Genomic DNA, 14,860 nt, shown 5'->3' with positions numbered 1-14,860 from the left:
CTCCCTGGAGTCCCTCCTGAGCCCCAGGGGAGGTACAAAAGTACCTGGTCAGCCTGGATCAGAGGGCAGGGATTTGACTTATCAGCAATTAGAGCAGGCCTTAGCATGTGGTTAGGTGTTCAATAAATATTTCTTAAGTAAGTGAATGATGATGATAAGGTCAGGCCTTGGTGTTGCATAAGAACCTGGACTTCTGCATGAGTCTGTGGATTGCAGAGAGGGAGGTGGCTACCTTTCTCACAGGCTAGGCAGGATGGGGACTTACAGTCAGAATTAGGCTGATTTGGCTTCCCCAGTGGGTTAGCCCTAAAGAATCTGCCTGCAATGCAGGAGATGTAGGAGACGTGGGTTTGATCCCTGGGTTGGGAAGATCCCCTGGAGGAGGAAATAGCAACCTACTCCAGTATTCTTGCCTGAAAAATTCCATGGACAGCGGAGTCTGGAGGGCTACAGTCCATGGGGTTGCAAAGAGTTGGACACGACTGAAGGACAGGGCACAAACATGAAGGAAAATAATAGCAACATCTTGCACACTTGTTAGGCATTTTTTAAAACTATTTCCCTGCATCCTTTGTAATGTGTTATGTAATATGTCATATTTGTAAATGTAACTTATTTGCAAATAAACAGTAGATATTTATTGACTAGTGGATAAAGAATTTTCAGCACATTACTCATGAACAGGGTGAAGTGAAGTGAAGTGAAATTTGTTCAGTCATGTCCAACTCTTTGTGACACCATGGATTATACAGTCCATGGAATTCTCCAGGCCAAAAACTGGGTAGCCGTTCCCTTCTCCAGGAAATATTCCCAACCTAGGAATCGAACCCAGGTCTCCCACATTGCAGGCGGATTCTTTACCAGCTGAGCCACCAGGGAAGCCCCACTCATGAACAGGGTAAGAGCTGTAATTCTCAAAGTGAAGGTACAAAAGCTTCAGACATGCTTCCCTAAGGCGGCCTTGGGTGTGAGTCTAGTCTGTGGTAAACCAGCAGGTGCCCCACTGGTCTTAGCTGGGCTTTGAGGCCACAGGCTGCAGTGGAGAGGGTTAGGGGATGAATATAGCAGACGTGGGTTCTATTCTTAGCCCTGCCATTACACTGTCTCAGGTAAATCCTTCAATCTTTTCTGTAAAACAAGTGCTGGGTTCAATGGTGCCTAAGACAAGGTTGAAGTTCAGCCTATACGCCCTGGGTCTGGCTATTCCAATCATCCCCAACTGGTCAGGTATCTACTATCCACTGCTTAAACGTTTTGAATGTCATCCCTACTCTCAAGTCTTTGCCATGTGAGGACAAGTCTCTTGCAGGTTTGCAGCAGACAGAGGTAATCTGGCTTCTCAGAAACAGAAGAATCACAGGAACCCATCCAAAACATTAGCTTGTCCTGATTATAAATACTACTCCTGATGATTCCAGGAGCAATTGCTACGTGTCATATAAAACTGACTTCTTATCGCTGACCCTGTGCTTTAATTTTCCATTTTCTAACCTCCTCTAAATTTTTTATTTCTCCCTTTACTGTAAAGTAATATTTTCCTTGGCTTCAAAACATGTGGACACCTTCCCCATAGTTGTGGAAATAATGGGAGGCTTGAGCCCAGAGCATCTGAGGTTCTCTCATGGAGCCTCACTGTTGCTCCTTGGGAGAAATCAAAACACAAAAAGAAGGCACTGCTGTAGCCAGACAGCCAAAGAGTAGTTTGTATTCTTTCATCTCCCCATACCTTTGCCAATATTGTTTCCTCTGCCTGAAAAGTCCTCTCTACACTCTTTCTTCGGGTAAGTTTATATCCACTCTTCAATGTCCTCAGTCTATGGTTATTTTATTTCCATAACATTTGCACACCTTGCTATTATGGAACTTAGCACTCTGTAGTGTAAGTACTATTTGTAAGTCAACTTCCCAACATGGAGAATCTACACCGTCTAGAAAACCTGTGTTCATTTTTCTTTTTCTTTTCTTTTTATTTTTTTCTTTCTATGTTTTTTAATTGGAGGATAATTGCTTTACAAGTTTTGTTGCTTTCTGCCATACAACAATGTGAATCACCCATAAATGTGTGTGTGTGTGTGTGTGTGTGTGTGTGTGTGTATATATATATATATATATATATATATATATATCCTCCTTCTTGAGCCTCCCCTCCCCCCAACCCATCCCTCTCTTCTTCACAGAGCTCTGGGCTGGGCTCCCTGTGTTATATAGCAGCTATCTATTTTTAAAAATTTTATTTATTTTATATATATTTGGTTGTGCTGGGTCTTCACTGCTGCGTGGGCTTTTCTGTAGTTGTGGTGAGAGCCACTCTCTAGCTGCAGTGCGTGGGCTTCTCATTGTGGTGTTTCTCCCGTTGTGGAGCATGGGACCCAGGGTATGCGCGCTTAAGCAGTTGCAGCATGTATATTCAGTAGTTATGCCTCCCGGGCTCTAGCACACAGGCTCAGTAGTTGTGGTGCTCAGGCCTAGTTGCTCAGCAGTGGGTGAGATCTTCCTGGATTAGGGATAAAATCGGAGTCTCCTGCATGGGCAAGCAGATTCTTTCCCACTGAACCCCCAGGGAAGCTCCAGCTATCTATTTTACACGTGACAGTGTATATATGTCAATGATACTCTCTCAATTTGTCCCACCCTCTCCTTCCCCCTCTGTGTTCACAAGTTCATTCTCTACATCTGCATCTTTATTCCTGCCCTGCAAATAGGTTCATTGGTACCATTTTTCTAGATTCCATATATGTGCATTAATATGCAATATTTGCTTTTCTCTTTCTGACTTCATTCTGTATAACGGGCTCCAGGTTCAACCACCTCAGTTCAACTGACTCACATTCATCCCTTTTTATGATTGAATAATATTCCACTGTATACAGGTACCACAACTTCTCTATCCATTCATCTGTTGATGGACATCTAGTTTGTTTTCATGTCTTGGCTATTGCAAAGAGTGCTGTAATGAACACTGGGGTACATGTAAAAATCTGTGTTCTAATATCTAGCATGATACTCTCCCTTTTCTTTCTTTATAGTAGACACAGCATTACCACCTATACTCCTTTGGTCAGCCAGTCCGGGTCATACCATGGCCAGCACACAAAAGGCATGGCAGAAAGAGAGCCCAGAACAGAATAAACAACATACACTGCAGGACCCATTCAACTTAGCTCACCAGCTGGAAGCAGCCACAGTACTGTGTTAAGAACACTGAGGATAGCTCCTTTGCACTAGATCTCATTGGCTGACAGCAACTGCTGACCCTCAAAAACCAGGACACACACTGCAATTTTACTTTGGAAAATATCTCAGATATAAGTAGTGTTATAATGAATTGGTTTTGAAGGGGGTACTACTGAATATGAAAAGTATTTCCTGGTATTTGATTCTCAGAGGTTCTATACCTGTCTACAGTAAATCTCCTTTATTTAAATTATCTTGACAGGCTTTCCGTTCCTGTGCCACCAGGCAGTCCTATGCAAACAGTATGCCACCCGTATTAGTGTTCTCCAGAGAGGACCAGAAAGATGTCCGTGTATACACAGAAAGAGATTGTAATGAATAAGCTCACATGATTATGGAGACTGGCAAGTCCAAAGTCTGCAAGGGTGCTAGGCCATAGGCTGGAGACCCACGGAAAAAGTGCAGTTTGAGTCCAAAGGCAGTCAGGTAGCAGAATTCCATCTTCCTCGGGCAAGGTCAGTCTTTACTCTATTGAGACCTTCAACTCAGTGGTAGAGACCCATGTTATCTTTTTTGAGACCCACTCACATTATAAAGGGTTAGCTGCTTTATTCAAAGATGTAAGTATTAATCTCAATGGAAACAATACCTTCACAGAAACATCTAGAATGATGTTGACCAAATATCTAGGTACTGTGGCCTAACCAAGTTGACACAGAAAATTAACCATCACACCTCTCATGTTCAATCGTTATCAGTGGCTGCCTTGAGGACCACTTTGCCTATGACTGAAGCCACATCCAGGCGTAACAGGAAAGCACACTCTTATGAACTAGTAATGTCTGCTCTGAGCACAGAAGGGAAGAGAGGCAGCCTGGGTCATATATTTTCTATTCCTACAATAGAAGTTTGGTTTGTATTTACTGAAGTGACAAATCTTGTGACAAATCTTGTCCATTTTGCCATTCAACCTCGGACAAGCCTTGATTCAAGATGTGTTCAAACTGAATTGTTTGACATCAATCAGGCAAGCTGACCAAATTCTCATGCTCCTTGTGTATATGCACAAGAACACTCCCAGCAGCTTCATTATCAACATCCCCAAACTAGAAATAACCTGAAATGTCCATCAATGGTACGTGGGTAAATAAAAAATATTGTGGTATATTGAATACGAATGATAACTACATACAACCTGAATGACTCTTATAAACACGAGGTTGAACAAAAGAGCAAAAAGAACAAGGCACCAATTCCATTTATCAAGTTCCAACACATAAAATTAAACTCTGTTCTATGTAGATGGATACTTAGGTGCTAAATAATTGTTTAAAAAAGCAAAGCTATGATTCCCATAAAATGGCTGATAGTGGTTATCTCTAGGAGCATGAGAGATGCTATGAGGGGAGAATTCACAATATTACACTTCTTGATTTGGGTTTTAACTTTAAAACAACACGTTAAAATTGTATGCTTTTTTGTGCTTTTTTGTATGAATGTTAAGCAATCAAAAAGTTTAATTTTTTCCCCTAAGTTTGGTTCCCTTATGCTAATTCCTAAAAAAAAGAAAAAAAGAAACAGGCTGGTGTATAATTAAAAGAAAACTCAGCTACAATTAGCGTCAGTTCAGGCCTATAGGGGGAGCTCTCATGCCCTCCAGGCATTCTCAATTAGCTCAAACAGGAAGAGACTGCCCTTATAGCTCTCCTACATCTCCCACAGGCAAGTGTTGCCTACCTCACTGTCCAACTGAGAGGAACAAACCTCTCCCTGAAGGATTGTGCAGCCAATCCCAGACTGGAGCGGTCCAACCAATGAGAAGCTTCCATACTTTGACTCCCAGCTTCTCCCTCCCAAGTCTCCCCTTTCCCCTATGAAAGCTAGTTTCCCTTCTTTGTTCCCTGGGTTTGCCTATGGTCTTCCATAATTTGATACTCTGAGTTGCAATTCCTCTGGTTATTACCGAAAAAACTCACTTTTGCTGATAAAATAACTGGTGAAATTGAAAGTTGCTCAGTCATGTCTGACTGTGACCCCATGGACTATACAGTCCTTGGAATTCTTCAGGCCAGGTTACTGGAGTGGGTAGCCTTTTCCTTCTCCAGGGGATCTTCTCAATCCAGGGATTGAACCCAGGTCTCCCGCATTGCAAGCAGACTCTTTACCAGCTGAGCCACAAGGGAAGCCCAAAATAACTGGTGCTATTATATTATTAAAGCTGACACAGGGAACCCCAAGAAGCTGACCCAATCCCTGTTTAGCCTCTGGTCAAAGAGACCGGTGCATTCGCTCTCCAAACTACTTCCCCACTGGTGTCTACTTTGGAGCTTTTTCTGTTTTGCTTCTTTCCCCAGAACAAATGTCTCCATTTTAGTAGTGATTAGATTTACAATATAACAAATTCAACAGTTGAAAGTCCTAAAATTCATCCTCAGCGAAACTTGCAAAGCAGCTGCAAAAAAGAGGAATGTCACTCATGGGATCAAAAGCCTACAAGGATTTCGTGGAAAAGTTCAGCAATGTGTGCATGCATGGCCTATTCTAAGCTGAAGGCTCTGTCAGAGGATAGTGGCCCTCTGTCTCACTATGAGCTGAGAGTGCCTGGGATAACTGGCCTTTGGAAAGCCGCTGGTTCCTATGCAGAAATCCTGCTACAAAGGACAGGTTCTCACGATCTGCCTTCTAGGATCCTAGGCTGAAAATTCAGAGTTGAGCTTCCAGAGAGTTAGAGAAAAGGCAAAGTGATTTTAAGGGCAGGTGCTGGAGGTTTACTTTCTTCATAGCTTTCAGTATTTAGAAATTTGTAGTTAAATACGCTTTCTTCCCTCTGGAAAACAGATTTCCCCTCTCTCTCACCTCTGCCTGGGGAATAACAAATTTCATGTGGAAACCTGAAAACCCAAAGAGAAATATGCAATGCTTCAGACACCTCGTGTCGGACCGGCTGTCACAGACCCTGGTTCGGGTCAGGCTGTTTAAGCTTCTTTGGAACAAGCATTTATCTACTGCGGGGTCATTTTATAGATCCATTAAATCTACATTTTCTCTTGGGCTCCTTTCCTTAGCTCCCCTCAACCCTGCTCCAGTCACACACTCTAAAAACCCCCTTAAGCCCCAGAAATAAATCTCTATAAACTGCCAAGCGTTCAATCAGGCTTTTACTGTATCTCTTTGCAATTAGAATAAATTTACTGCTTGGAGAGATGGGGGGAAATATGCAAGGTACTCCTTGGATAAATACACCGCAGTGAGAAAAGCAGAGACTCTGTAAAAGTTATCTCAGTGAATTCAACAAGAATCAAGGTCACTGGAGCTGCTACATACCAGGGAATGTTAATTAATGGGCCTGCAGCTGGTGGTACCACTTGGCTGCTCTGCTCCAGATGCTTGCTCCATATTTCTCTCGTTTGTAGGACCATTCTTGGATCAAATCCCATCTCTTTTTTTCCTCCAAGTACAAAAAGTACATAAGTCTATCCTGGAAGGATGCCAACCTTTCAGAGAACTGAGCAAAGTGTTGTTTCTTGGCTATTTTTATCTCCTTTTAAAAGAGAGGTCACGCTATCACCTCTGGAGCTGGATTACTTGTAATCGGGCGTTCAAGCTGTGGTCTGAGGTCACCACTCTGGCACCATCCGCGGGGAGGTGTCCTGAAGTCGGAGAGCAGCAACGGGCACTTGTAACTTCCCTTCAAACAAAAGCGGAAGGCACCTGAAAAGATGCACCCCTCTCCTGCACTGCACAGTCTGCATTTTAAGCCAGGCTGAAGATAAGGTGAAAACACAACCCAAGGCACTCGATGTCTCTGAGATGAAGAGGGAGAGAGAAAGAAACAGGAGAAAAAGGAGAAGAGAGTGACAGAAGAGGCAGAAAGTATTTCCAGGGTAGTTAATGCCATTTGAATCTGCTGGGAAGCCTTAAATGAGACCAGGCATGTAAACCGCTTAGCTGGACACAGGCAGCTATTGTTAATTAAAATAACATTTCAGCGTTGAGGTAGAACAGACGTGTTCAACACGGACTTGGGGCTGCCCTGGCTTGGGACTGTATTTAGGCAGTGCGTTATTCCAGTTAAACCTGGACTTTGGAGTCAGAAAGATCTGGTTTGGCGTCCCTGCTCAACCACTTAAGTAGCTGCGTGTCACTTGAGTGCTTAGTTATCTCTTTAGACCTCAACTTTCTCATCTGTATAATGGGGCTAATAATAGTATCTGCCTCAAGGCTGCTGAGCAGATCTCATGAAATACAGCATGTGGGACCTTTGGCACAGTGCTTGATACGTGTTAATCTCAAAGAATACTCATCGTGGTAATTGGGGCTTTTATGACTGTTTTCATAGGTCAGCAAGGGAAGAATCACAAGTGTTTCAGGAAAACGGTTTGCCTTTCCTGGCAGGTGAAGATGGCTTAAGAAGAGCAGTTTTTCCAAAGCAGTGAAAATGGTCCTGCTAGCCTCTATTGCAGCCGGGCTTGTTTTTCTTCTCATTTGGAAACTTTCTTTCCTTCAGTGTTACACAGTGAGGAGACTGGGCGTTCTTCCCACAATGACAGACATGCAAATCTCGCCCAGAAATAACAGGGAAAATGCCTGACTCTGCTTCTTGAAGGAATTCTCCAGGTAGCCATTAGCCATAAACTCCAGGCTCAGGGCCCTGGAGATGGCTGCGCCCACTCCCCCCAAGCCAGGCAGGCTGTCTTCAACTTGGGCTGGCTCCTTTATGAGAAAGACCAGCTTTACTGAGCCCTTTTTAAAGGGGGGGAAAAAAAGAACATTCTGAAAAATTAGGAACTGTTCTCCATTACTACTTCCAAACTGTAAAATGATATTTGGGCCTTTTAAAAGACTTGGGAAATTTACTGAAATTAAGGAATATGGATTTAAAGGGAACCTTGGGGGATTAGATTTTTTTCTTCTCTTTGAAGCATTTGAAACAACTTTAATCTGCTTTCAGAGTGCTATGCAATTTGGCATGGCATTCTGGGAGAGTGTTGCTGCGTTCTTCTGGAACTGATACTTTTGTGCCCCTTTTAAAACCCATTTGGAGACATATTTAGGGCATAAAAAAACACTTGAATTTAAAGAGCAAGACTATTCGAGGTAAAGGAATGGCCTCTAAGATGCTTCAAAGAAAATTTTAAATTTCTATTTTGGGCAAAAGAAAATCCAACAGAAACCTAGCTGGATATGCAGCCACAAAGACATAACTATTCGTATAGAATTTCCTGGTTGTTGGTCCTCTTATGTAATTATATAATAAATGATATGTACTTTACAAAATGCAGAACGTTGTATACACACTCATGTAATAGCACTGCTATGGGAGGCAGGTTTTAAAATTTTTGTTTTATTGGAAAGGAAACTGGGGCTCAGGGAGTTGAAATTTTGCTTAAAGAAAATATTGGGTTGGCCGGTCAGTTCATTCAGGTTTTTCCTAAGTTGTTACAGAATCCAAATGAATTTTTTGGCCAACCCAATATATTAATAATATCCCGAGAACTTGAACTTGGGGCTCTAGGTTTTAATCCCAATAGTTTTTCCACAACACCCCATCACCTTTATCCTGCCATGTGGTCTAGGCAGCCCCCGTCAACCTTTGATGCCTCAGTTTCCTGGTCTGTGAGATGAGAATGATACCTCTTTAGCTTGCTTTCAGGGACTGGTGGATAGACTTTCCTGGGCCAAGTCTACCTATGATGTGACCAAGAAACAGTGAATGATACACCTGAATGAAATACAGTTGGCCTTCCTTATCTGTGGGGATTTGGTACCAGGAGCCTCTGCAGAAGCCAAAATCGGCGGATGCTTAAGCCCCTTATATAAAACGGTATATGACAGTGCTCAGCCGGAGGTATTGAGAGGTTCCCCGTTCACGGACGGACACGAAGGGTGGACTGCTGAGCCCAAAGAAGTGTTGCTAACACCCTGTTACCCCAGGAATGCTCCAGAGCGCTGCAGAGGATACACTCTGAAGCGTTAAAATGACGCTTGGTGCATTGGTTGCAAAAGAGAAGTGCAGAATGGTTACAAAACTGGTAGGGGACCTGGAAGCTGTGAATAATTGTGAATTGCTCGTGATCCCAGGGGATGGAAAACCTGCAGAAGGGGCAAATAAGAAAGTGAGGGTACATACTTGTCCGTCTGGGGCCTTAATTCCCTGAAGCCATAAAAGAGGAGATAAGTGTATTATCAAAAGGAGTGGAAACTCAACAGCTGTGTGATCCTAGAAGAATGTACGGTTTTAAAATGTCTAGGAAAATAAGATATTTCTCCTATTTATTCAGTTATTGCAAAAGGATATCTATTCATTGTCAAAATAATCGATAGAGAAGTGTAGCATGAGAAAGTGACATTTCTTCTTTCATCTGCTCCTCCCCTAACTTCCTACTAAACTTCACTAGCTGCCAATCACATACTCTGTGTCTCCTATAGTTTTTCCATTTAATACTGTGTTTGTGTGTGTATTTAGGTGCACGTTATACAGATTCACATATGTGTTTTTAAATGGGGTCTCACACCACCTAGTTTTGCAACTTAACCTTTTTCTAACTTTACAATGTATCATAGATACTTGCTCACACAGACCTCTCATTCCCTCCCCCTAGCTTTACTGAGATACACTTGACAAATCAGAGTGGTATATATCTGAGGTGCTCAATATGATGATTTGGTGTGTATATATACATTGTGAAGTGGTTATCATAATTGAGCTAGTTAACATGTCCATTAACTCACATAGTTAGCATATTTTTCTATGTGGTGCAAAGCTCTACTCTCAGCAAACTTCAAGAACACAATACAGTAACTAGAGTCACCATGCTGTCCATTAGATCTCCAGGACTTATGCAGCATGCAGGACTGAAATTTTGTACATTTTGATGAATATCTCCCCATTTCCTTCAAACTCCAACCTTAGGCAACCACCACTTTAAAATTTCCGCTTCTATGAGTTCAGCTTTTTTAGAGGCCTCCCTCTCATTCTTTTTAAAGCATGAAGACGGTTCCATCGTATGGCTATACCATAGTTTACTTAACCCCCTTTCCATGGATGGAGATGTAGGTAACTGCTGTGTTTTTTCCCCCTTAACTATTACAAATAATGCTTCGGCATATAATAATGAGGGGTTCCTCAGTGGCTCGGGGGTAAAGAATCTGCCTGCAATGCAGGACCTGTAGGAGCCATGGGTTTGATCACTGGGTCAGGAAGATCCTCTGGAGGAGGGCATGGCAACTCATTCCAGCATTCCTGCCTGGAGAAGCCCATGGACAGAGGAGCCTGGCAGACTACAGTTCATAAGGTCACAAGGAGTCGGACACAACTGAAGCAACTTAGCATGCACACATAAAATAATGATGGTCTATTAACATAAAAAAAAAAACAATCTAGGGATGAATGAGCTAGGGCAAATTTGGGAAGATAGTTCATAACAAAACTCTCACTGTTTGAGCCCAGTGTGGGAAATCAGAGGTGAGTAGAATCTTCTCAGTTTAGCTCTCCATGTGTCACAGTGACAACCGGCATGGAAGAACGAACCCAGGGGGAAAAAAGAAGTTACAGAAAGCAAAAAAGAAAGCACAGCAAGATTTTTGAGCGGTCAGGTGAATTGAATTAAGGATCATTATCAAATGTACAGAAACTGTACAGAGAAACTAGCTATAAAGCTCTGATTGGTGGCATTGTAAGATGGAAAATGATGGCCAGGGTGAGAAAATGTTTGAGCATTTAGTCTCCATGACAATACCTCCCCACCCCCTCAGGATAGGGGCTGTGTCTTAGTCCTTCATAGCCTTGATATTGGGCAAAATTCCTGACAAGTAAAAGGTGTTAATAAGTACTTAAAAAGCAAGGAATACTTCTCTCCGGAGAGCAAAGCCTTTTGGACATAAGCCAGCAGAACCTATCTGAATGTAGATAAATCTTGATTTGTGATGTAAAAAATAACTTGAAAATATAAAAATATTATCTTGAGTTGAAATGCAGTAAGTTAAAAAATAGTTTCACTAAAAAGCCTCTGTTTGTAATTTACCTGACATATTTCTCTGCTTACTGTTCTTTGTGTTTTAATTCATTGCCTGCTCACAAACATATTAAATTGTAACCAGATAATAAATTTAAAAAATGTTAAATCGACCCCATCTTCTTGAACCCATCACTAAGTTGTTTTGTGTCTAGTTGCCACTTCTGCCAGTTAGCTGATTTCTGCTTCTTGGCTTCAGCATCCATGCTCCTAAATGAAGTAAAAAGAATCAAGTGCCCCATGGCACGTCTTCAGTCTTGTTAACCAGGAATTCAAGAGAAAAGTTTAAGACATAATCCTGTGTGTGATGGTCCTACTGATTAGGTAACTATGTTCCAGTCAACCAGAGATCAGATAACTTGACTTGGGTGTGTGTGTACGTTCCTGAAGATATTTTTATGAGAAAAGGATAAGCGAAAGATAAGCAAACTGATGTGAGGGATTTACTTTTAAAGGGGAGAGAGAGAGAAGAGTCAGCTTGATCATCCTCACCTTCTGCATCAGAGTCAGAAATTTACCAAAAATACACCAAAGGAAAGATTGCCAACCCCTGTGCTTCATCAGTTGAATTCTCCAGAGTGGTAATCCATACTCATTATGACCTTAACATACTAGGGGAAGAAAGATTGAATTAAATTCAGTAGAATCACTGGTATTACATTTCAAAGCTCCATATATTCATTCATTCCATAAATATGAGCAAACCCACAATCAGAAAGACCATTCTTGAGTCATTCTGAATCAGGAGGATTGCTCTGCAGTCTTTTAATGAGTTCAGTATCCCCTCAACCCCGCACCCCCCAAAACTCTCTGCATCCTCTTTGTCCATTGGAGCCGAAGTCCGAGTTCATGATGAGACACACTTCGGAGTGCTCTCGCTGGCAGGGCAGGTGGGGTGGAGCTGGAAGAGGATGTGAGGAGCTGTAGGACTGCAGACATTCTTCAGTCACCTTGGCAGAGCAGACATGCCCTCCTCTCTGATGGCTGACAGAGCAGCAGCAATGACCGCTACGAGACTCGGTTCAACACAACCCGACTACAAGAGCGTTTCAGGTGGTGCTTGTATAGGTTATGCGACCGCGCAGCGCTATACAAAGATCTCAGCTCTTACATAATCATTATTTGCAAAACGTGGGGCAAGAGTGAGAGGCTGTGGGGGTGAGGAGAGCCTGACTACCGCTCTCTTGGCTGGGGCTCTTCCCCTACAGCTCTGAGTTGGCTTATGGAGAGAATTATTTGCAGTGTGGTGACCCAATGGCCTTGTAGAAGAGAGAAGGAGTGATCAGTTTAGGAAGTCATCCTTTAAATTGTCCTTTTGGCAGGGTGGCTCAGAGGGTAGAGAACTAGGCTGGGGTCAGAAGTCTTGGGTTCCAGGCCTTTATTATACAGTGCTGTGTGACTCTGGGCTTCAGTTTCTTCATCATAAAATGAAGAGTTCAAAGAGGTGACTGTGGTACGGGGGAGTGCCTTCCATCAGCATATAGTTGTTTTTCAGTCACTAAGTCATGTCTGACTCTTTCCAAACCCACGGACACAGGCTGTAATTGCCCCACCAGATAAAGAAACTATTTAAGAGAGCAGGTTGCTATAGCTGAAAAGAAACAGAAAATAATCTTTTTGGAAATCACAGGATTGTAACTAAGGGGAATGTCAGGTTTGAGGGTGGAATGGATCTTTGTGTATTTGCTGACTTGGAGACGGACAGGCTGATCTGGCATGAAGACAGTCCAGCCCTGGCTGCTGTTCTGTTTTGCTGGAGAGTAATAGATTGAGGAAGGCTTCCGTGATGGCTCAACGGTCAAGAATTCGCCAGCCTGTGCATCTGATGCGGGTTCGATCCCTGGGTCCGCAAGACCCCCTGGCAAAAGAAATGGCTACCCACTCTAGTATTCTTACCTGGGAGATCCCATGGACAGAGGAGCCTGGCAGGCTACAGTCCATGGGGTTGCAAAAGACATGACTGAGCAGACACACACACATACACACAGCTGGTGGAGGATCCGTTTTTCAAGTCCAGGTATGTGGGGGCTTCCACAGCTAGAATCCCTCCAGCCTACCCACGTCTGATTCTGATACCTGGAATTCTGCCTCTTGTCCCACCGCCATCACCTGTCTGACTTGTCAAGTCAGTTGGTAACACCTGTGATCAGAGCACTGGCCTTTATTAGTACACACTTGCCCCTGCCCTCCCATCCCACCTCTGCACAGAATACCTGAGGTGATCTTAAAATAAAGCATTAGACATTTCAAGAGACATCCCTCCCTACCTTCATTGCCAACCTTCTGAAAAGCTGATACATTTCGAAAAGGCATTTTGAATGAAAGAGGTGAGATTTGCTATTTAAATTGTTTAGTGAAGTTAAGGAATAATTTTGAAGTTTAGATTTTCATGTATCAAGTTTGCACCCAGTGGAACATCACGTGAAGTACTTAACTATATACCTGCAAAGAAAATTCTATTTCTTGATTACCAAGTAAGTATCACTGTTGTTGGTTGAATTTTGAGGAATCAAGTATAATCCTAGGATGGTGACTGGTACAAAAAATTTCATGAAAACTCAGATTAAAAGTTACTTATGTGGTGAAAATTGCAATCTAAATGCTCATCCAAATATATATAATTATAAATTATTATATATTCATTCAGAAGCTTGACATTTATTGCCACAGAAAGGTGCCTACATATACTATGTTTTTAAAAATTGGTTATAAATGAACAAGTAGAATTGGATCCTGTTCTTTAAGAGGCACTGGGAAAGACATACAGTTGTCTCCCTTTATCCAAGGTGGTTATAGTTCAGGACTCCCAATTGGATGTCTGAAACTGTGGATAGTACTGGATCCCAGATATACTGTTTTTCCCTGTACATACAAACCGGTGGTAAAGTTTAATTTATAAATATATAAGGTACAGGACATTACGGACAATAACTAATAATAAAATACAATAATTATAACAATGGTGCATGCTAAGTCTCTTCAATCGTGTCCAACTCTTTGCAACACTATGGACTGTTCAGTTCAGTTTAGTTCAGTTGCTCAGTCGTGTCCGACTCTTTGTGACCCCATGAACTGCAGCACGCCAGGCCTCCCTGTCCATCACCAACTCCCAGAGTTTACTCAAACCCATGTCCATTGAGTCGGTGATGCCATCCAGCCATCTCATCCTCTGTCTCCCCTTCTCCTGCCCCAATCCCTCCCAGCATCAGGGTCTTTTCCAATGAGTCAACTCTTCGCATCAGGTGGCCAAAGTACTGGAGTTTCAGCTTCAGCATCAGTCCTTCCAATGAACACCCAGGATTGATCTCCTTTAGGATGGACTGGTTGGATCTCCTTGCAGTCCAAGCGACTCTCAAGAGTCTTCTCTAACACCACAGTTCAAAAGCATCAGTTCTTCAGTGCTCAGCTTTCTTCACAGTCCAACTCTCACATTCATACATGACCACTGGATAAACCATAGCCTTGACTAGACGGACTTTCGTTGGCAAAGTAATGTCTCTGCTTTTTAATATGCTGTCTAGGTTGGTCATAACTTTCCTTCCAAGGAGTAAGCGTCTTTTAATTTCATGAACCCGCCGTAATTCTCAAGGCAAGAATACTGGAGTGGATTGCCGTGTCCTCCTTCAGGGGATCTTCCCAACCCAGGGATCGAGCCCGTGTCTGCTACATCT

Source organism: Cervus canadensis, chromosome 11 (assembly GCF_019320065.1).
Source record: "Cervus canadensis isolate Bull #8, Minnesota chromosome 11, ASM1932006v1, whole genome shotgun sequence".
Lineage (NCBI taxonomy): Eukaryota > Metazoa > Chordata > Mammalia > Artiodactyla > Cervidae > Cervus > Cervus canadensis.
The sequence above is the reverse complement of the archived record's forward strand: the minus strand, read 5'-3'. Positions refer to the sequence as shown.